Source organism: Podarcis pityusensis (genome assembly GCF_964106645.2).
Source record: "Podarcis pityusensis genome assembly, chromosome: 3".
Taxonomy (NCBI): Eukaryota; Metazoa; Chordata; class Lepidosauria; order Squamata; family Lacertidae; genus Podarcis; species Podarcis pityusensis.
The window spans coordinates 23,000,353-23,021,709 of NC_138026.1; the positions used below are offsets into that span (position 1 = coordinate 23,000,353).

At 42.1% G+C, this 21,357-nt stretch overlaps 1 long non-coding RNA gene across 1 annotated transcript; it reads right to left on the reverse strand.

Annotated features, from left to right (window-relative positions):
• Window positions 1-10,027: 10,027 nt before the first annotated feature.
• Window positions 10,028-14,347, reverse strand: LOC308473783. Its single transcript, XR_013984315.1, has 2 exons — window positions 14,182-14,347; window positions 10,028-10,093 (listed from the first exon to the last, which is right to left on the reverse strand). It is a non-coding gene; the product is annotated as an uncharacterized lncRNA (long non-coding RNA).
• Between the last annotated feature and the right edge of the window lie 7,010 nt (window positions 14,348-21,357).

Sequence of the window (21,357 nt, forward strand, 5' to 3'; positions counted from 1 at the left end):
GCCCTGAAGCCAGACAAGAAGAGGTAAGTGAAGAAGGAATTGGCACTGTGCTGGATAATTGGATCATTTAGTGTTTAGCTTAAATAGAATGGAGTGTCGCCCTGAAGCCTTTACCAAAGAAACTGCTTTGTGCTATCAGAGGCAATCTTTTTGAGAACAACAATTTTGTCTGTTACATTCTGACAGCTTCTTGTTTTCAAGAAGATCATGTCATAAAACCAGCTCACAGGAAAGCATTATAGGTTTGTGATTTACAGCAAAAAGTGCATCCATATACAGAATCAAAGGTAAATGGTGGGTGGCTGTTAAATAAAAATGGACTGATAGGCAGCCTAATCATTTGGGTCATCACATCAGCCGACAGTTGAAAGGGTTGCCCAGAATATCCCCTGTAGTGGTGGAACATTCTGGCTTTTGTTGTCAAAGGGAATTCCAGCCAAGATATGGTATCAGTATTCTGCTACTATACTGGAAATAGCCACCGTTACCCAACCGTTTTATTGCATCAACACACAGAGCTTATTAGACTCGACCTTGCATGACTTCTTCTTAGGGTTATGGCAATTGTAATTCAACACAAAGCCGAGATTGGAAACCCTTTCATTCTGGATTGAACCTGAAGTACTAATCCAGGCACATTTGGGTATTTGCAATTTGTTGCACAAAGGAGGGCGACTTAATGGGGAACAGGGGCTGGCTATAGGGGGCTTCAGAATGCAACGTGAAACAGGGAGGTGAGGTGAGGATGTATCAGGGACCAAATCTTAAGTTTTTAAAGTCTTAGAATTATTTTGCCCTGTGCACAGTTATATGTCAGAATTAGAAATGCTCCACATATGTTAGTGAAAAAGTGATTGCTTTTTGAAAAGATAATTTTTCAAAGTAATTATGTACAGAAGGGGTAACCTGTAACACAGAAACCAATCTAAAATATGCTTGTTTTGAAGTCCCACATACATTTGAAAATCTATTTTTATTATTTTCTCATAAATCTGAAAGAGTGTTTTATATACATTAATGGATAGAGATGACATTTGCTCTTCAGAATGCATCATTTATGTGAGGATGATCAGCTTGCTATGATGACATATGATTGCCATCCCAGCCTAGGGCACCATGACATTTTTTATAGTTACATATAACAGGGTTTAGTTTTCCCTGCTATGGTTAATTTTATACCAGATGAAAGACTGATATTTATAATAGACAGCAAGTATTTACATTTGAATTGTGGAAAGATATCATGAATAAATATAGGGTTATTTATAGCGTGTGTAGGGGGAGACAGCATTTTTATCTGTACAAAATAAATATACATACCAAATAAAGCCAGTTATCACATTCCACAGAACATTAAGAATCATGCAAAACAAGATCTACTTTTTTTAAAAAAAGCTTGTACTTCTATATCCAGTTGAATTTAATGGACTTAAGCACTTAAAATTGCATTTAAAGGTTGTATAGGACTGCAGCTTTCTAGCCTTACTCAGTTAACAGAGCCCCTGCTTCTAAATATCAGATCTCATCAGTACAGGGATAGTTCCAAAATGCTTTCCATCTCAAGTTAAGCCAATATTTCGAGCTCCAGATTAGCTGAACTTGTTTCCAAAATGAAACGGATGCATTAGGAATTACTCTAGTTCTATTTTCAACATTTTGATGTTGCAAAGAGTTCTATTTATGTAGACATTGCTGCAACCTGCAATTCCTTCACAGACACACATGCTCTCCATTAATAACACTGGTCAACAACAAATTTGTTGTCTGCCTTTTTTCAGCTGATTTAGGACGAATCTGATGTGCTGAATCCAAAATCACATTGGTTTTGCTCAATCAGGTCAAGTTTTTGAGTTATGGCCACATGTCATTTTTTTACATTTTTGTTCACATGTACGCTTGTGTGGAGCATTTTAGAAGAAGTTGGTGGGGGTAAAATGCCATGTTGAATAATTGTTTTGATTGGAAATGATTATTTTAATGACAAGAAGTATTCAGGTTCGATAGTTCTGGGTGATTATGTCGAAAAGGGATCAGTTTGAAGTCATAAAACCTCAAAATCTTCCATAAATTGGTGCGGCACAGCATAAAGTTGGGGGATCAAAACCCCTGGCTCACTTGAGTACACTGAAGGAGAACTATGAAGGGGTGAAGTATGTGCTGGAGAAAATTGGTTATGATCAGCATAAGTGGTTTACAATGGTGCCTCGCAAGACGAAATTAATTCGTTCCGCGAGTTTTGTCGTCTTGCGATTTTTTTCGTCTTGCGAAGCACGGTGTTGGGAAAGTTTTGGAAAAGCTTCAAAAATCACCAAAGTCTTTAAAAACCTCAAAAAAGGCTACCACACCGCGTTCTATGAGTTGCTCCTCGAAGTCAAGTCGCAACTGTATTAACGGTGTTAAGAAAAAGGAAACAAACTTGCAAGATGTTTCTGTCTTGCGAAGCAAGCCCATAGGGAAAATCGTCTTGCGAAGCAGCTCAAAAAACAAAAAACCCTTTCGTCTAGCGAGTTTTTTGTCTTGCGAGGCATTCGTCTTGCGAGGTACCACTGTATTTGTGTTGACCTGAAGATGGTGAACTTTTTGTTGGGACAACAGTCTGGCTTCACCAAGTACCCATGTTTTCTGTGCATGTGGGATAGTAGGCACCATGCTCAGCATTACATGAAGAAGGACTGGCCTGTGCGGGAGTAATTGGTGCCTTTCAAAGAAAGGAACGTCATCAACGACCCTCTGGTGGACAGAGACAGAATACTCTTCCCACCGCTGCACATCAAGCTCGGCTTAATCAAGCAGTTCACCAAGGCTCTGGACAAGGATGGTGACTGCTTCACTTACTTGTGCCAGGCTTTTTGAGGACTGACCATGGAGAAGTTGAAAACTGGCATCTTTGATGGTCCTCAGATCTGTCAGCTCATCAGAGATCCAGAGTTCGGAAACTCAATGAACGAAGTGGAACTGGAAGCGTGGAAGGCATTTGTTCTGGTAGTGAAGAACTTTCTTGGCAACAATAAGGCCAGAAACTACGCAGAACTTGTCAACAGCATGCTGACTGCTTTCAGAAACCTGGGCTGCAACATGAGCGTCAAGATGCACTACCTATTTTCACATATGGACTGGTTTCCTGAGAACCTGGGTTCAATGAGTGACGAGCAGGGGGAGAGATTCCATCAGGACATGAAAGAGATGGAGACCAGGTATCAGGGTCGCTGGTACGCAGTCATGATGGCTGACTACTGTTGGACTCTGAAGAGAGACCTCCCTGCCGCCGAGCATTCCAGGAGTTCCAAGAAACGGAAGTTCAAGCCCTGAAGTTTGAAAAATGGTGAAGCAACATGCAATTTACATGTACTTACCTTTATCAATGCCCACCATTCAGTTTACAGGAATCAATGTTTCTATCAGGTAATCAATATATGTTGTTGGAAAAACATTTTTTTCTCTTAAAAGCATATTCAGGATGATATGTGTTGACAAAAATCAGCTGATAATGCCACAAAAATGTAATTGATTTTGTCACAAGATCTGATTTTTTTCAAATCAACATAGCACAAAAACCTGACCTGATGGAGAGAAACGGATGCCATTTCCTGATTCAGCAGTGCAAAAATACTCTAAATCAGTTGTAGAAATCTAGACAACATTCAAAAAGTAAAAAATTGTTGCCCAGTGTAATCAATGTATGTACTTTTATAAAACATTACAAACATAGAATCTGGTTGCAACCATGCATATTATCATACACATTGAGTTTCTTTTACGGTGTTATAAGCCGACTGGGTAGTGGTAGCCATCCAGCAGCCATGTAATTCCTCAATGCAGTGAGATGCTGGTGGTGCTGTTGTCTAAACCACTGAGCCTCTTGGGCTTGCTCATTGGAAGGTTGGCAGTTCAAATCCGTGCAATGAGACGAGCTCCCGTTGCTCTGTCCCAGCTTCTGCCAACCTAGCAGTTTGAAACTATACCAGTGCAGGTAAATAAACAGGTACCATTGCAGCAGAAAGGTAAATGGCGATTCCATGTGCTCTGGCATTCATCACAGTGTTCTGTTGCGCCAGAAGTGGTTTAGTCATGCTGGCCACATAACCCAGAAAGCTGTCTTTGGACAAATGCCTGTTCCCTCAGCCTGAATGTGAGATGAGCACCACAACCCCATAGTCGCCTTTGACAGGACTTAACCATTCAGGGTCCTTTACCTTTTCCATGCCTGCTCTGCTATCTTGCAATTCTCTGTTCTAAGAACACTCCCCCACCCTCTAAACAGTGGGAACTTCCTCCAGTGAACTACCTCATTGACCAACACTGGAAATGTGCATTCAGGCTTCATTAGACTTTCAGTCTATGTATTGTCAGCAAAAATGCTGTGGGCACAGCAAGGGGGGCATTCAGAGAAACTGATGAATCTCCTCCTTGATCTAGAATTGACACTGATTTTTTTGTGTAAAACGAAACATATTTAGGACTTCTTACATATGCAAACTACCTGAAGAATTTTGAAGGGAAGCCAAAGGATTTTGAAAAGACTAGCAAAAATTGTTGTGGTGGTTAATAATATCATCCCGCACTTCGCCATTTCATTAATAGTGCCCTTCTAAGCACTGAGCAGCAAGATTAGGATGGGTAGCTTGTAGGAAAGACCCAGTCTTAATTTTCTCCATTGTTTCTTTATGAGCCTCCCCCAAAATACCGCTTCTTTGCTTCATACCTCTTGCCTCAAAGTCACCTGCATTAATTTCAGTCTAGTTTGAGACACCTAGTCCCCTACTCCCAGTTAGCAGCAGTGACGCAACCAACCAGAGGTCAGGTGAGCTCCACCATTCTGTTCACTATAATAATAGTAATACTACTACTACTACTACTACTACTACTACTACTACTAAATTATTTATACCCCGCCCATCTGGCTGGGTTTCCCCAGCCACTCTGGGCGGCTTCCAACAGAATATTAAAATACAATAGTCTATTAAACATTAAAAGCTTCCCTAAACAGGGCTGCCTTCAGATGTCTTCTAAAAGTCTGGTACTTGTTGTTCTCTTTGTCATCTGATGGGAGGGCATTCCACAAGGAGGGCGCCACTACCGAGAAGGCCCTCTGCCTGGTTCCCTGTAACTTGGCTTCTCGCAGTGAGGGAACTGCCAGAAGGCTCTCAGAGCTGGACCTCAGTGTCCGGGTAGAACGATGGGGGTGGAGAGGCTCCTTCAGGTATATTGGACCGAGGCAGTTTAGGGCTTTAAAGGTCAGCACCAACACTTTGAATTGTGCTCAGAAAATGGCTGAGCTTAAAAATCTGAGTAACCCAGGGCAATGATTCCAGAGTGACTGGAACACAGCATAGCTTTGCAACTGGAGTTAGCCTAATAAAAGGCCTAAGCTCTAAGTTTTGCGTGCAAGATGCTATATGGAATAAATGTTTTATATAGTCATTTGTCCACACTGCATTGGCAAACACTAATTGGAGACTAAAATATTCATGGGGCTGTCCAAATGGCTGCCTCTAGGTAAATTAAATATCTGTTAATTATGAAGCTGAGAGTTTGTGTATTTATCTGAAGAAAGTAGCGTGGTATGAAACAGAGTGCACACTTTTGTACATTACTACTAAAACCCTATTTCTAAAACCCCATGCATAATGCACTTTTACTGCTATGAAAGTATCTGCATAATTTACCCTTTTTTGCCAAGAGGTTGCATCAATGTTTCATCGTTATGTTGTGCAACTCTGCAATAACAATAATTGCTTGGCACATCCAACTTATTTAACTTACTTTTTTACCCCAAAATTGAATTATTTTCTGCAAGCCTATAAGTTCCTCTTTCCCTGAAATGGGTGCCTCTAACCATTTTGTTAACCCAGAATTTGCTCTCCAATTGACCCAACCACTAGGAATGTAAATACCAGGAATGAAATATTTTGTGCTTCTGAACCATTATTACAAGTTGTCAAAACTGGACTAAGTCTAAAATGTTGGCTGTTATTGCAACCAACACTACCACTTAATACCAATCTGTGGTGCAATGAAATTCACCCAAGAAAGTCTTAGGAATTAAATGTCTGACATGGTGCCCAGTTTTGAGGAGGTCCAGGGAGTCTTATTAGATATTTCTCACCTTCACAACTTTATGATTTATTTAGTTTTACATATACGGCCCACCAAGGAGCTCAAGATTGTCTACATTGTCCTATATCTCCTCATTATATTCTTACACTGTGAGGTAGGTTAGGCAGAGAGACAGTAATTGGCTTAAGGTCACCCACTGAGCTTCATGGCTGATTGGAGATTTGAACTCTGGTTCCTAGATCAACAATCTATCCACTACATCACACTTGTTCTCAACTTCTGCCCTAAACTGAATGCAGCCCAAACAGAATGTTCCTCTAGGGCTTCAAGCTTCCAGCTTCTTCTACCTGGAGCTACAAAGACAGGTGAGTTGTGAGGCACCAGCAGACTACAATATGTAGCTCATGGACAGCATTTGGTTTAGTGCATTCTAAGATGTGCAACTTGATAGAGGAACTGAAAGTTCTAACCATTGTGCCCTCATTTCTTATGTCTAAAAGCACCCATCTGATCACTTACAACTTGTGACAGGCCAGTGGGAATTGTGTGGTGGTGCCAAGGATACAAACCAGGGCTTTCACCTTCCTTCCTTCCTTTCATGATATTGTGAGTGGTGATATTAAATGAAATGACACTTGTAGAAGCACACATTGAGGCCTTTGAGGCCACAATGTGCTCCCCATCCAACTATGAGTGGCTGGGTCAAGACAACGTTTCTCAAAATATTCTTTTAAAAATAGAGGTTCTATTTTCACACTAAACAATTAAAAATAGCCAAAGGCAGAGGATGGGGGTAAACCCCAAGCAGAGTAATTTGCTCAGTAAACTTTTCTGCTCAGAACAAAGTATGTCCTTGTCTCTTGTGGACTCCAGTAAAGGTAAAGGTAAAGGGACCCCTGACCATTAGGTCCAGTCGTGGACTACTTTGGGGTTGCGGCGCTCATCTCGCTTCATTGGCCAAGGAAGCCGGCGTACAGCTTCCAGGTCATGTGGCCAGCATGACTAAGCTGCTTCTGGCGAACCAGAGCAGCACACGGAAACACCGTTTACCTTCCCGCTGGAGTGGTACCTATTTATCTACTTGCACTTCGATGTGCTTTCGAACTGCTAGGTTGGCAGGAGCTGGGACCGAGCAACAGGAGCTCACCCCATCGCGGGGATTCGAACCACCGACCTTCTGATTGGCAAGCCCTAGGCTCTGTGGTTTAACCCACAGCGCCACCCGCGTCATGTTACAAAAACATTACAGTTCTCTTTATGACAGAAAGTCTCTCCCAAATGAAGCTTGTGCCATTGGTGGTCTCACGGCCACCTCTTAACAAAAGCCCAGAATGGGAACCAAAAATCCAGAAAAATGTCCTATTTAGCTAAGCCCCTTGTCCATCTACTGTAGATATGTCTAAATTTGGTATTCCAGAACATGGCATATTGCCCTCGTGTGAAAACTTATAGACAAGGATATTACAGACTATATTTTTTGAAAGTTTTTTTTTTTTTTTTTTTAGCTTCTCTAGAACTGTTGGGAGAATTTCAGTCCTCCCATGGAGAATAATTACTGAAACGGCCACCCCAGTTTTGCCATCTGTGGATTTTGGACACAACAGTGGATCTAGTTTTTACATTGTTTAACGTTATTTTAATATTGTTGAAGGAAGCAATGGGCTTTGGCTCTATTCCTTCCAGTCCTTCTCTCTTAGGCTGTTGCTTCCTTCATCCAGGGTACCAAATTGAATAAAATATTGGTGGGCTTAATAGGTCACATGATGGATGCATGCATACCATTTGAATGGCAATGCCCACCAGCTTTGAAGGGGGCAGTCTCCTCATATATTTTATGGGGGGACCAAAGCCCGTTCAGCCCCTAGGAGTTGACTCCTGAGCAGCACAATGAACTTGAAGTGGAGTTTAATTTAACTATAAGTGAATCAAAATGTGTCAGTAGAGAGTTTATCCATTGGGGAATTTTACCTACCTACCGAGACTATTTGGGGAGAAAATTGCCCTCCATTTCACTGTGCCTGAAGAACCTAAATCACTGTGTCTGAAGAACCTAAATAAATTTTGGGGGGCCATATTCACTTAGCCTTGGTTTTAAATCCATGAACCAAGGCTGCATTTGTGATAGGGTTTTCACCACTGAACATGCACATTCTTTCAACGTGATTATTCTCTTTTCTGCCTGACACAGAGAATTTCTGTAGCAGCACCAGCCACAAATGGAACAGACCACTGCTGCCTTGGGAATACTCCACTCTTTGCAGTAGAACTGAGTTATAGAGAATCGGGGGTTAAAGCATCACATAGAGACTGTTTTGAGTAACCTCTGCATGATAAATGACAATGACTGCTTGGGCTGATCTCTTCATTCAGTTATCGTTCTTCACTACTGCTCTATCTAATCACGACTAGCATTGGGCGGGGTGGGGGGGTGGGACTCTAGTTCTTCAGAGCTGATGCAAGCCAGCATTGTTCTCTGCTGCTGCTGAGAATTCCTTGTTCAGGAAAATGGTGTTGCCAAAAATTCTCCCTTACCCATAATGCAGTTTTGTTCAAAGCCATCTTTTGTATTTATCACACCCTGCAGCCACTTGTTATTGAAGTCCTGGCAGTCCTAATTTTATGTGAGAGATAGAATATCAACTTCTTTTAGCCCCAAAGAACAAATATATGAGTATCCTGCTGCAGCAAAAGATTATTTTGTTCTGTAGAATTTTTTCCCCAAGAAACAATTCAGTAAATCATCATATATCTTGGACACCTGGAGGAGTCTGACATTTCCCCCCCACAATGAAGAGGTTCCTGAAAGAGGGAGAGAGAAATGTAGAAGTGCTCTGCTTTGCTTCCCCTTTTCACTTCCAGTGTCATTCTTAAAGCACTTGTCCAAGTCAAGTTCAATTAAAATGAGTGACGCTTGTCCTGGAAGAGTACTTGGGAGATCAGACCTCCATCCACCCAGATAGTTTAGTGGATGCTATGTCTTCCAGGCCAACTGTTTGGCATAGGGCACATCCACCCATTTCATTATTTATGCCTACATCTCAGATACTTTCAGTGTACAGTCATACCTCGGGTTACAGACACTTCAGGTTACACATTTTCAGGTTACAGACGCACCGAAGCCTGGAAGTACCAGAATGGGTTACTTCCGGGTTTCAGCGCCTGCACATGCGCAGAAGCACTAAATCTTGCTTTGCACATGCGCAGAAGTGCTGAATTGTGACCCGCGCGTGCAGGTTGTGAACGCTGTGGGTTGCGAACGTGTCTCCCGCACGGATCACGTTTGCAACCCGAGCATCCACTGTATCTCTAAAAATATGAAGTACTGTGTACATAAATATAATGTGAGAAAGATAGGCTTGAAAACACATATGCAAATGTACTTGTCATGAAGCAGTGACTTTTGACACCTATCTTGAACACATGGCTTGACGTTCTGCGCCACTAGTCTGTTACATTGAATATATGAACTCTAATAGATTTATTTCTTCTTTTTGAATGATATCATTATTCTATTATATATGCTCTAACAGTTATTAGCCCATGTGTTGTGTCTATATTTATGTGAATGAAGCAGTGATTGACTACAGCTTCCTGCCACTCAGCGGCAGACTCCATTTGCATTTGTGTAATATGTGAAATGGATGTAAGCAAGCTAACTGGATCACAACTAAATGCAGACTTTCATGGGGCCCTGGGCAAGGAGCCACCAGTGGTCCTGCTGTTCTTCCTTTCCAGTTGCTTCCTTGTAACTTCCTACAGATATATTCAGATAGAGATATGCATGTTTGTGCAGTTAAAACAGCATTTGTCCTGCACTTGCTCAAAATAACCCCAAATGCTGTCAGTCTCCAACCTTCTCTTCATGTGTTAGGTTGCAGAACAGGTAGTCATCTTGAAACATCAGAATCATATGGACAGTACTGGATTAAGTATGATACTACGGACAGAACTAGAAACAAATCCAACTATATCTCTGCCACTGGAAAATGTAATAAATTTGCCATCTTCTTCTTGTAATGTTGGCTTGAACCTCTATCTAGAAATGAAGGAATGAGAGCTGGTTATATTAAGGCCAATGAAGGACCACAACTCCACCAAGCATTAAAGCAAGGGTGGGAAACCTTTGGTCCATGGGCCAGACGTGGTCCACCAATAATTCAAATTTCCCCAAACTATGCCCATATGACATCAGGTGTGTCACAGATGGGCTCACAGCTGCCAATGCGGAATCAGAAACCTTCAAGTGTGCTCTCAGTTGCATACTGGCTTCAAGTCCATTGGCCATCAGCTGAGCCAAAATGGTTCCATACCCTTGCATTAAAGGGATTTGCACCTAGATAGGCTGTTATTCAATTTATCTCCTACCTTTTCTTCTGTTTAACGCTCCCAGTGTGCACATAACCTTTGCTGTGATGGAATGGAGCCCTCTGAACAGGTGAATCCTCTCCCTCCACTAGGCATCCCAGAGGAGTCAAAGACACCTTCTTGTGGCTCTTCAATTGTTGGACATTGTTGCATATCCAACAATGTGTCAGGGGAGACCTGGCCTTGTCCTTGCCCCCTGGGATGATATGATTTAGATGGGTGAGTTACCAGGCCCTCAAGGGATTCGATTCAGTGATCTGTGACATTTCTGAGTACATCATGCTGAGCTTGGGAGGCAAATGTCACCCAATTCATTGAAGACAAAAGCTTTATTCAGGTGTTTGCCTGAAAATGTGTTGTAGAGCTGCAGATGCTGGCCCTGTTGAATGCAGCCTCAGACTGTTATACCTTTGAGGGCAGGTTGAAGAGGGAATGCATTTTGCATCCAGCTGACTGCACCCAGTATCCACCCTGCAATTAGGAACCACAGCTGCACAGCTCAGGCTTCTACGTGCATTCAACTTCAGACCTTCGAAGTCAATGCACAAAGGTTAAGGATGGCTCCAGCATGGACAGGGCACTGGGGCATGTCTAACATGCACAGCCCTGCTCTTCGCTTCATACATTTTCAGACCAATGCCTGGATGCAGGTGAGCTGAATGCGTCAAAGTCAGAAGCATTGAAAACTGACAGCATTTCTGTCTGGAGCTATGATTTGTCCTCCCCCAGTCAGTGGATGCTCACAGGGGACCATTTCCAAAGTGAAATTGATCAGATTACATCTGACTGATGTGAGACAGCTGATGATTGTTTCTAACGACTTGGGGGGAAATGGGGCAAAGGGACAAGCAACATATAATGTGTGTCTGTGTTATAATATTACCACAATAAGCCAGTATATTGTATGTGGTTAACTTACCCGCTTTAATTATGTTACGATGCTAGGTCATTTCCAAAGCTGAAACAAACACTTTTATTTCTTCAGAATGCTTTTCAGTTCCTAAGTAGCATTTCTGAAGGAAAGGATAGATCAGCTGGGTTCCAATTTGACATCCTGGAAAATGTTCTTTGATTTCTTGTTTCTATCCTCTTAATTGAATTTCTGTACATCCCAGCTGTTCAGATTATTACACTGACTGACCAAACAGAATTTAGACTGCAGTATGTGTCTTCCTTTGGTACTATGAGTACAATGTACTCATAGTACTTTGCCACAAATCATTAAAACAATAAACATCAGGCTGCAAACTAATAAACCAAAAAGACCAATGGCAGCAATGCCAGAACAGTCACTTACCTAGGAGCAAGCCTGACTGAATTCAATAGTGTTTACTCGTGTGTAAATATGATGAGGATTGCAGCCTTAAAATGGTAATATTGATGCTTTCAGCATTGGTGATTTGCAAAATATTATTTGGAAATCAGTTAAAGACAGGAATGAGATGGTGATAGATGCACTGTCTCATAACTTTAAGCACTTTTTGGAGTGCAGAATCTATTGGTAGTATATCTCTAATGCATTACAGTTTTCAACCTTAGAATATTTTATAAACATTAATCTTTTTCTTTTAGACACGGGGGAATTAAGGCAGAGGAGAAAGTGACTTGAAATGCAAAAATATCAAAATGAAAGATTCATGGAAGCGAGTTCATTGGAGACATTTGAGATTCATTTAGTAAATCATCCATCAGCGCAGACTGTTTAAAGCATTGTCTAGGAATGCCTTTCTAAAACGAGCTTTCAGCTTTAATCTTTAAACACCTGAAGCATTTGGGGAATTAACATTATCTTTGCACGTGCCACTGAGACATTGCAAAACAGTTAAAAATGGAATTCTGGAGCTGTATCTACTATGTTTGCTGAAAACAAGGCAAATCATTGTGCAAGCTCAGACTTCATAAACAAGGTTCAGCCGTGGAAGCAAGGCCTACCCTTCTTCCATATTGATGCCAGCCAGGGACAGTGACTGTTTATGAGTTCAGGGTTAGCTTGTATTAAGAACTGCACTGGACTGAGGTATTGCTATGTGTTATCTAACTCCCCAATTCTATCAAGTTCTAAAATGACCAGTTCGTAATTTTTTCATGGAACCAAGTATTGTGGTGTTCTTCAGAGATGACTGGATGAAGTTCAATAGCCGTAGCAATTCAAAAGGTTACAAGAGGAATCATATATGTATAAATGTGGTGAACTTTTAACTCTGTTGGGAATCATTGGATTCTTCCATGGCTCTTCCTGAAAGGGCCTTATCACCAGTGGCCCCTTGGTTAAGGAATGTCCTCTTCCTAGAAGTCTGGCATCAAGTTTCATGTCTCTTCAGTGTTAGGGAATTTCTCTCCCACTTTCTTCCCAGAGGCATTTACCAGTAAACTTTAAACCATGCTGTGGTGTTTAGCTTTGCAGCAGAGGATATTATTGATTCTAATTGATTATTTCTGCAAAGTTTTAATCTTTTGATCTCTGTTCTAAAGTGTTTCAGTTGTACAGTTGTCTTATTTGCCGATTCTTAAGTTGTCCTATCAGAACTGTGTTTTTTAAACAAATTGCTTCAGCCTTGCATGTCACACAGAGATCTCTCGTTTTATGGGATGGAGTTGATAAAATTGAATAAATAAATATATATGAAGAAGGAAATGTTCAAACTTCACATAGCACAGTATTTTTTTTCTTGCATCTCAAATGCTGCTTTAATTTTCAAGAGTTTGGTCAAAGTGATTGGGCATGGTTTGGATGAGGTAATATGAAAAACATTTTCTAGATAATTATAAAGCTTAAAAACTATCACTATCCATTACTAAGACTGTAAGAATAACCCCATTTTTCTTGAATTCTATATGGCACAATAGTCTATTTAATTTTCAAAATTCAGTCCATCTTCAGGAAACATATTATTATAATTTAACGTATCTGTGCTAATACTGAATAGCACAAAACGCCCATAAACTAATCCAACTACCGTATATACTCGAGTATAAGCCGACTTTTTCAGCACATTTTTTATGCTGATAAAGCCCCCCTTGGCTTATACTCGAGTGAGGGTCCCACTTACCTGTTCTCCGGTGCAGTGCAGATGACTTGCGAGTGGCAGAGGCTGTTGTTGGCGGAGGAGGAATGAGCAGCCCGAAAGCAGCCCTTTCAGGCTGCTCCTTCTTCCTCCAAACAGCCCCACAGTTGTGCGTGTGCGAATGCTTAAAGAAGCCCAGGCATGCGTGGCAGTGCTTCTTAAAAAAACAAAAACAAAAACCGGACAGAGCGGCAGTGGCGGTTGCTGTGGCAACTGCCGTTATGGTTCTAGAAGGTGCTCGCGAAGGGAAGCTGCCTCTCCTCATGTCCTACTCCACCAGCCCGAGACGCGCAGGGCTGCCCCGGATGGTGCTGTGCTGGCTGCAGAGCCTCGACCTTAGCTTCTCGCCTACGCATTTCCGTAGGTGAGGCTGCCCCCCCCCACTTCCCACACCTTGGCCGCCCTGACACTTCTCGCTATACCTGGGCACCTTGGAGGCTGAAGACGCGCCTCAGGGTCAGCGGGAAGAAGGGGCCTGGTTTGCTTTTTGGCTCCCTCGGCTGCAAGCCCTGGGCTGCGTCTTTCTTGCCTGCGTGGGCGCCTCCCCTCCTGCGAGAAGTGAATGCAAATCTCCCATGGAGCTTTGAGGGAGCTTGAACTCATGCCCTTTGATGTGTGCATATCAAATGTTTTCAGACCGAAGGCTGAGTGAACCAGTGTGGTAGAGAGGCCCTTTTGGGGAGAGGGGAAGCACCTGTGTTCTGTTGTCATCATGGCTGGAAACGTCAGGTAAGATAGCACCAGCATCCCCTTTATCCGTTGAGAAGAGGTTTCCTTCCTTAAAAATTAAACCTGTGGGCTTGTGAAGTTTAGTCCAGAATTAGCTCATGGTCCACAAGGTACCTTTCTTTCCCTAGGAAGAAAGGCTTTCATGGTGGCAGCCCCCATTGGAGGATTTGTAGTTGCTACATCACAATCCTGGATTTGCATAAAGGCAGCAAGCAAAAGTGAAGTCAGGTTGCACAAGAGTAGTGAGCATGGCATGACAGTAAGAAGGGAGAAACACTGAAGGGTATGGAGGCTGGAGGGGACGGGGAAAACTGGCAGTTTTAAACAATGGTAAGAGGTTTGAGTAAAGTACTGTGGAATATCTGAGAGCTCTCATGAGGCAGCTGAGGAATGGAAGAGGGAGTAGTTTGAGTACAGTGAGAAGGGAGAGAGATGAAGGTTTTTGTACTTTTAAAGTTATTGTTGATACCATATTGTTTTTGTTGACCCTCTTTTCCATTTACAGAACTAGTTTACTGTTTTTCTTTAAAATAAATATTCAAAAACATTTAAATTACTGATGCCTCAATTAATGTAATTTTATTGGTATCTATTTTTATTTTTGAAATTTACTAGTAGCTACTGCATTTTCCACTCTAGGCTTATACTCGAGTCAATAAGTTTTCCCAGTTTTTTGTGGTAAAATTGGGTGCCTCGGCTTATATTCAGGTCGGCTTATACTTGAGTATATACGGTAGTTATCATTGGCTTATTACCCACCAGCCTCCCTTTCTTATTCTCTTTTTAAGGGTTATTTCTCCCTATCTCCCTTTCTCAGGCTTCACACCTGAAAACCATCTCAGTTTTCACATCAGGGAGGATTTTATTTTAAAGCATTGAAATGTAAAGTCCATCCTCTTAGGAATAGACTGTCCAGCTTGATTCTTATCTTTTATCTCACTTTGAGTTCTACATAGGGATGAGTGAACCTGTCAATTTTGGTTTCTCATTCTGCCCTCCCTACAATCTTACATTCAGTTCCCCATATCAGTTTGCAATCTGTTTCATTTTTTGATAAAGTCCTCATGAAAACACATCAGCATTTTTGTGTGAATTTCTCCTGATACACACAATTTTGTACAATATGGAACTTTATTGCGAATCAGTGTTCCCTAATATAATGCATTCACGTTGTTTTCACTAATACATGCATTTTTGTGTGCGGAATTTTGAATATTTTACATGACTGGAGAACTGCATTGCAAAATTCAGAGAAGTGTGGATTTCAATGGCTGGATAGGTATCATTTCACACATTGTTTCAGAAAGTGTGAATTAGATAATTTTTGTCTTTAAATAAGAACTGAATTGATTCCACCACCCATCCCCAATTCTATACCTTCTTTTCCATTTCTGGGAAGTTGCAGTCACCAAGAAAATATGCAATTTCATGGGACTCCACTACCTGAGGCTTTTGACAAAGAGTTGCATGATGCCCCCCCCCCCAATTGTCCCTATCAAACTTCCCAACTCAAAGAGAGGGCACTTATTTTCAAGCACAGTTTCTCTCTCTCATGTTAAACTGGCATGAAACATTTTCCACAGGTAAATTGCTTTCAAATAAAATTTTCCCTGTGCAACAATTGAGAAGGTACCAGCCCAAGAGATGGATGTGTCACCTCAGCTAAGGAAGAGTGAAATTAACCCTGAGGGAAATATCAGGTGATGGGAAATAATTCATTGAGAATTAAATCAGTAGACAAATCTTGTCCTCAGATAAGCTTCAGCTTAACATTTGGGAGACCAATATGTGAATATTTTGCATATGTCAAAAGCTCACAGAACAGAAAGACTGAAGATGGAAGGGGTGAGTTAGGAGCAGGGGGAACTGTACAAGTTTAATTACCTTGGCTTTCTCCTGACAGATACAAATGAAGCGTAAGTGGAAACAGAGAATGCAATTCAGAGTGGAGAAAGGGCATTGCACAGATACACACAGTTTTTAAGGCAGTTTCCAAGAGTGCAAAACATAAGATTTATGAAAGTGTGTTTTGCCCATTTGTCACAACTAAATGTGACGCAATGGGTACAGCTTTGGAACAGAGAGAGTAAACAAGGGTCTTTCAAAATAGAGGTTCTGCAATGGTATCAGGACCAGTCCCAGGTCTGCTCAGTTTATGTGCAGCACCACAGCAACACTATACATGTCTACTCAGAAGGAAGTTTCAGAGGTCAGAGGTGAATACAATCCTAGCCACCTTCATTTGATGGCCTCTTATAAGAATGGAGATACACATTGACTGTTCCTGTAAAGGAACATATCAAATTCTCCCTACTCCCCCCCCCCCCGCCCAGGTTGGACACAATATGAAATCAGGAAAAATATATGCAGTTGGAAAGCTGATAATGTGCAATTTGAAAATCAAGGAGGGAGTAGAGGAAGAACACAGACAGCGCCAGGGACAGCCTGCACACAAATCATATGAGAACAGAATACACAAAGTTATCATATTTCAAACAAACTGCGCAAACCATATTAAAACACCTTATTCTACATTATTATGCCTGCATATTCTGGAAAACTAAATAAAGGGAAAAACAAAACACCTTCTTCTTGGCAGAAGCTGCGTCTTCTTCACCTTCAGTCAGATAAAACTTTGTTGCATTATTGCAATTGCCCCAAAAGTACTCCTGTTTGGGCACCTATTGTTTACTGAACTGAGGCAGGTTCATAAATGAGCCAACTCTGTACATAGTACATAAGAACTGCTGACTCCTATGGAGAAGCCACCATTGACACAGGGTGTAAGCAATGGGCAAAGCTCACTTTGTGTCCATAAGACGTCATTCGTTTGTGTGTGTGTGTGTTTGTGTGTGTCTGATGAGGAATTTGTGTAGTTGGAAAATCTGCTTAAAAACAAAACAAACAAAAAACCTGCTCCATTCGCCTACATTATCTGTGTTGTGTTGTGTTTCCAATCCCAGTTAAGAGCACAAACACTTAATGCTCTGGAGAGGAGGATGTAGTTATTTGGTAGTTTTCTGTCCCCTGTGGTGTTAAGATTGTCCAACCCCCACTCAGCCTTGAAGTTTATTGTGTGACCTCAGGCCATTCACTGTCTCTTAGCCTAATCTACCTCAAGGGGTTGTTGTCGGGGTTAACTGAGGAGGGGGAGAATCATGTTATGCCACACTGAGCTCCTTGGAAGAAAAGATGAGATTTAACTGCAATAAATTAATATTAGCCCCTAAAGCAGCTCAGAACACTTTAAAAATGTAATTGATTCATTAAGAACCTTACACTAAGACTCTCTAGACCAAAAGTGTTTTCCCTTGGTGACTCCGCCATGTTGAAAAGTGTGTTCTGTCCTTTCCAGAAATGCACTGTGCTGGATGAAGCCAGCTCAAGATCTGTTCTAAATAAATTGAATAAAACTACTTAACCCACTGAAAGATACATTTGAAAAATGAATATTATGGGGAACAATGCCAATTGTTAAGCAAGATAGCTAAAGTAATGGTGTCATGTCCTCCATTGTGACACGTGTCCCTGCTGAGTGACTTGGCTGAGAACGTTGGGAAGAGCAACTATCTGACGATGGAACAATGTAAAGGGCTTGATCAAGGTTTCCCAGACTTGGGTCTCCAGCTGTGTTTGGACTACAACACCCATCTTCCCTAGCTAGCAGTACCAATGGTCAAGGATGATGAGAATTGTAGTCCAAAAACAGCTGGAGACCCAAGTTTGGGAAACCCTCAGCTAAATGGACCAGTGGCCTGACAGTTTCCTAGAAGGCCTTGTGGATGCTTCTTTTCCAGCATATCTCATCCAACACTTACAAAGGGAGATGTTTCATACCTTACTATCTCTGGTAAAGGAACACTGCTGTGTTTGTTCTGGATAATGGCCTCAAGGTCATCATAAGAATGATAGCATTAAGGCCATAGGCCTATTTTTAAAATTCATTCCCCAGGATACTGATTCACAGTAGTTTAAAATTGCATCAACAATTATCTACTTAGCAATACGTTTAGTTCTCTGTCGTGGATTTAGGAGCGCTTTTTTTTGCTTTTGAAAAATACATTTTATTTCCTTTTGTGACTAAAACAAAACAATGTATGAAACAAAACAAACCTAAGCATATGTTTGACTATTTTAAAAACAGTTTTATTTTGTGTGTGTTTTCTTTTATCTTATATCTTATTTTATATCTTATCTTTTATCACCTGCTTTTCTTTGAGACCCAGTTATGGGTTGTTTAAGTAGATACCTAAGTGGATACAATAGATAGTGAACAAACAGCCACTCCTGAATCACAGGCACCCTAGGCCAAAAGTGCTTTCCCTTGGTGACTCCGCCATGTTGAAAAGTGTGTTCTGTCCTTTCCAGAAATGCACTGTGCTGGATGAAGCCAGCTCTAGATCTGTTCTAAATAAATTGAATAAAACCACTTAACCCACTGTAAGATATATTTGAAAAATGAATATTAACAGGAACAATGCCCATTGTTATGCAAGGTGCTGTAATGGATTTAGGGGTTGCTCGTGCGTAAGTTGCCGCCACTGCTGGCGAGGTTACCTGGTTAAACCCTTTCTGACTGAACAGCCTTCACCATCGTGACTGTCTCAGTCGCTGGCAGAATCCGTCAGTGGGCGTTTCTTGAACCTTTTCCAGCATAAAAGTTGTTTGACGCCAAGTCTCCTCCTACTCTCCCTGCGCGGAAGTCTTCTGCGCAGGGAGGGTGTGGGCAGCGGAGTACCCGTATTCTCTCCGCTGGTCTCTGGTGAGGAGTCTTGGAGCCTCCTCTCCGATTCCCCCATCTGCCCCCCTTCTCCACTGGTGTTACGCTGATTTCCTTCCCCAGCAGATGGGCTGCCTCTCTCCCTACTGGGACCCTCTCCTGCATCCCTCTGGAGCCTTCCCTCCGCCTCTAGCTCCGATAGCAGTTCCCTGACATCCAGCTAAAGTAATGGTGTCATGTCCTCCATTGTGACACGTCCCCCTGCTGAGTGACTTGGCTGAAAACTTTGGGAAGAGCAACTAACTGAGGATAGTTCAAAGAAAAGAGGTTGTTTGCGTGAATTGAGTGAAAATTTCTTCATCTTGCGTGTAAGTAGGATCTCTTATTCTTTCTGCAGTCTGCTTCTTTTGCTATCCCGTAAGATTTAGAAATATAGGGAACCATGTCATGGTTACCGTATTTTTCCCTCCATAGGACACACTTTTTTTCTCCTAAAAGGTAAAGGGAAATGTGTGTGCACCTTATGGAGTGAATGCAGGCGGGAGGGGCCGCTCTTGCTGGCTTTTTGGTGAGGTGGGAGAAGGGAAGCAACCTCCCTTCCTCCGGCTGGCTGGGAAGCCGGCAAGAGCTGTGCAGTGTGTCTGCCCACTCTATGGCTTTTCAGTGAGGTGACTTTATAGTCTGATGGGCTAACTGTAATTCAAGCAAAGAGAGAGCCGCTTAGACTCTTACTCTTCTTTCTTTACAATGAGCCGGAAGGAGGGACAGAGAGGGCATCCCCTTCCTTCCCTCCCCCAACACCTCACCGGTAAATTCAAGCAAAGCGGCTTACAAGGCTCCTGCCCCGCGTCTCCTCCTTCTCTTTTTGCTCCTGTTCCAGCGAGGCAAGGCAGCTGCGCAAATGTGAGCTCCGCCTCTCTCTTCCTTCCCTCCCTCCCTCTTCCAACTTCAAAAAATATTGGGGGGCGGCCAGGTAAGCCCCACCTCACATACCACAATGGGGAGTGGGGAATGACTCCCTCAAATATTTAATGGGGGAGGGTGAAGGCACCTAGGCCCATAGGAGTTGCCTAGGACAAATGTGAGCTCTCCATCTCTCTTCCTTCCCTCCTACCCTCTTCAACTTCAATAAAATATTTTTTGGGGGGGCAGGTACAGGTAAGTCCCATCTCACAGACCGCAATGGATCTCAAGACAAAGTGCATGCACACTGGTATATGAATTGCAATGCCCATCAGCATGGGGGGAAGATGACTCCCTCAAATATTTACCGTAATGGGGGGGTGAAGGCACCTAGACCTATAGGAGTTGGCTGCTTTGCCTAGGACAAATGTGAGCTCTCCCCCCTCTTCCTTCATCACTGTATTGGAGATGCTGTACATTACTGACAGTTCCTTCCTCACTGTATTTTCCTGAAGAAAACCTCCCCCGTTCTGATAAGGATGATAAAGCAGAAAAGACTAGCATATAAGATTCCTTTTAAACTAGAGGTAGTAAAATATGCTAAGGAGTATGGAAACAGAGCAGCAGAGAGACATTTTGGGCCACCTCCAACAGAAAAAATGATAAGAGAGCGGAGGAAACAGGAGGATCAGCTGCAAAAAGCAGATAAAAGTAAGCACACTTTTCGTGGAAATGCTGCAAAGTGGCCACAGTTGGACGTGGCCATGAAAGAATGGATCACAAATCACCGGAATAATGGCTTCACAGTCTCTACAGAAATGATAATATATGAAGCCAAACACATTGCTGTAGAGAAAGGCATTCATGATTTTACTGGATCACCATCATGGTGCTACAGATTTATGAAGCGATGTGGCCTTGCTATGCGCACCAAAACTAGAATTGCACAAAAAATGCCAGAAGAATATGAATCTAAGATTCTGTCTTTTCATAAATTTGTAACTGATGCTAGGAAGAGAAATGGATTTGAAACTGGCCAGACTAGGAATATGGATGAAGTCCCGCTAACCTCTGATGTGCCATCTAATAGGACTGTTGATCTGAAAGGTGCCAAAACTATCGCTGTGAAAACCTCCGGACATGAGAAAACCCATTACACAGTTGTGTTGTCTTGCTGTGCAGACGGCACCAAATTGCCACCCATGTTAATTTTCAAAAGGAAAACATTTCCAAAAGAAGTGATTCCACGAGAAATTGTTGTGCACGTTCATGAGAAAGGATGGATGGACGAAAATGGAATGAAAGTATGGGTTGAAAAAGTGTGGTCCAAACGTCCTGGAGGGCTTTTGAAAAAATCTGCCTTAATAGTACTGGACCAGTTTAGAGCACACATTAGCGAAACTACAAATAAGTGCTTTAAAGAAGCGAAGACACATCTAGCTATAATTCCAGGAGGTCTTACCAGCCAGTTGCAACCTCTCGACGTTTCCATCAACAAGCCATTTAAGGTCTTTATGC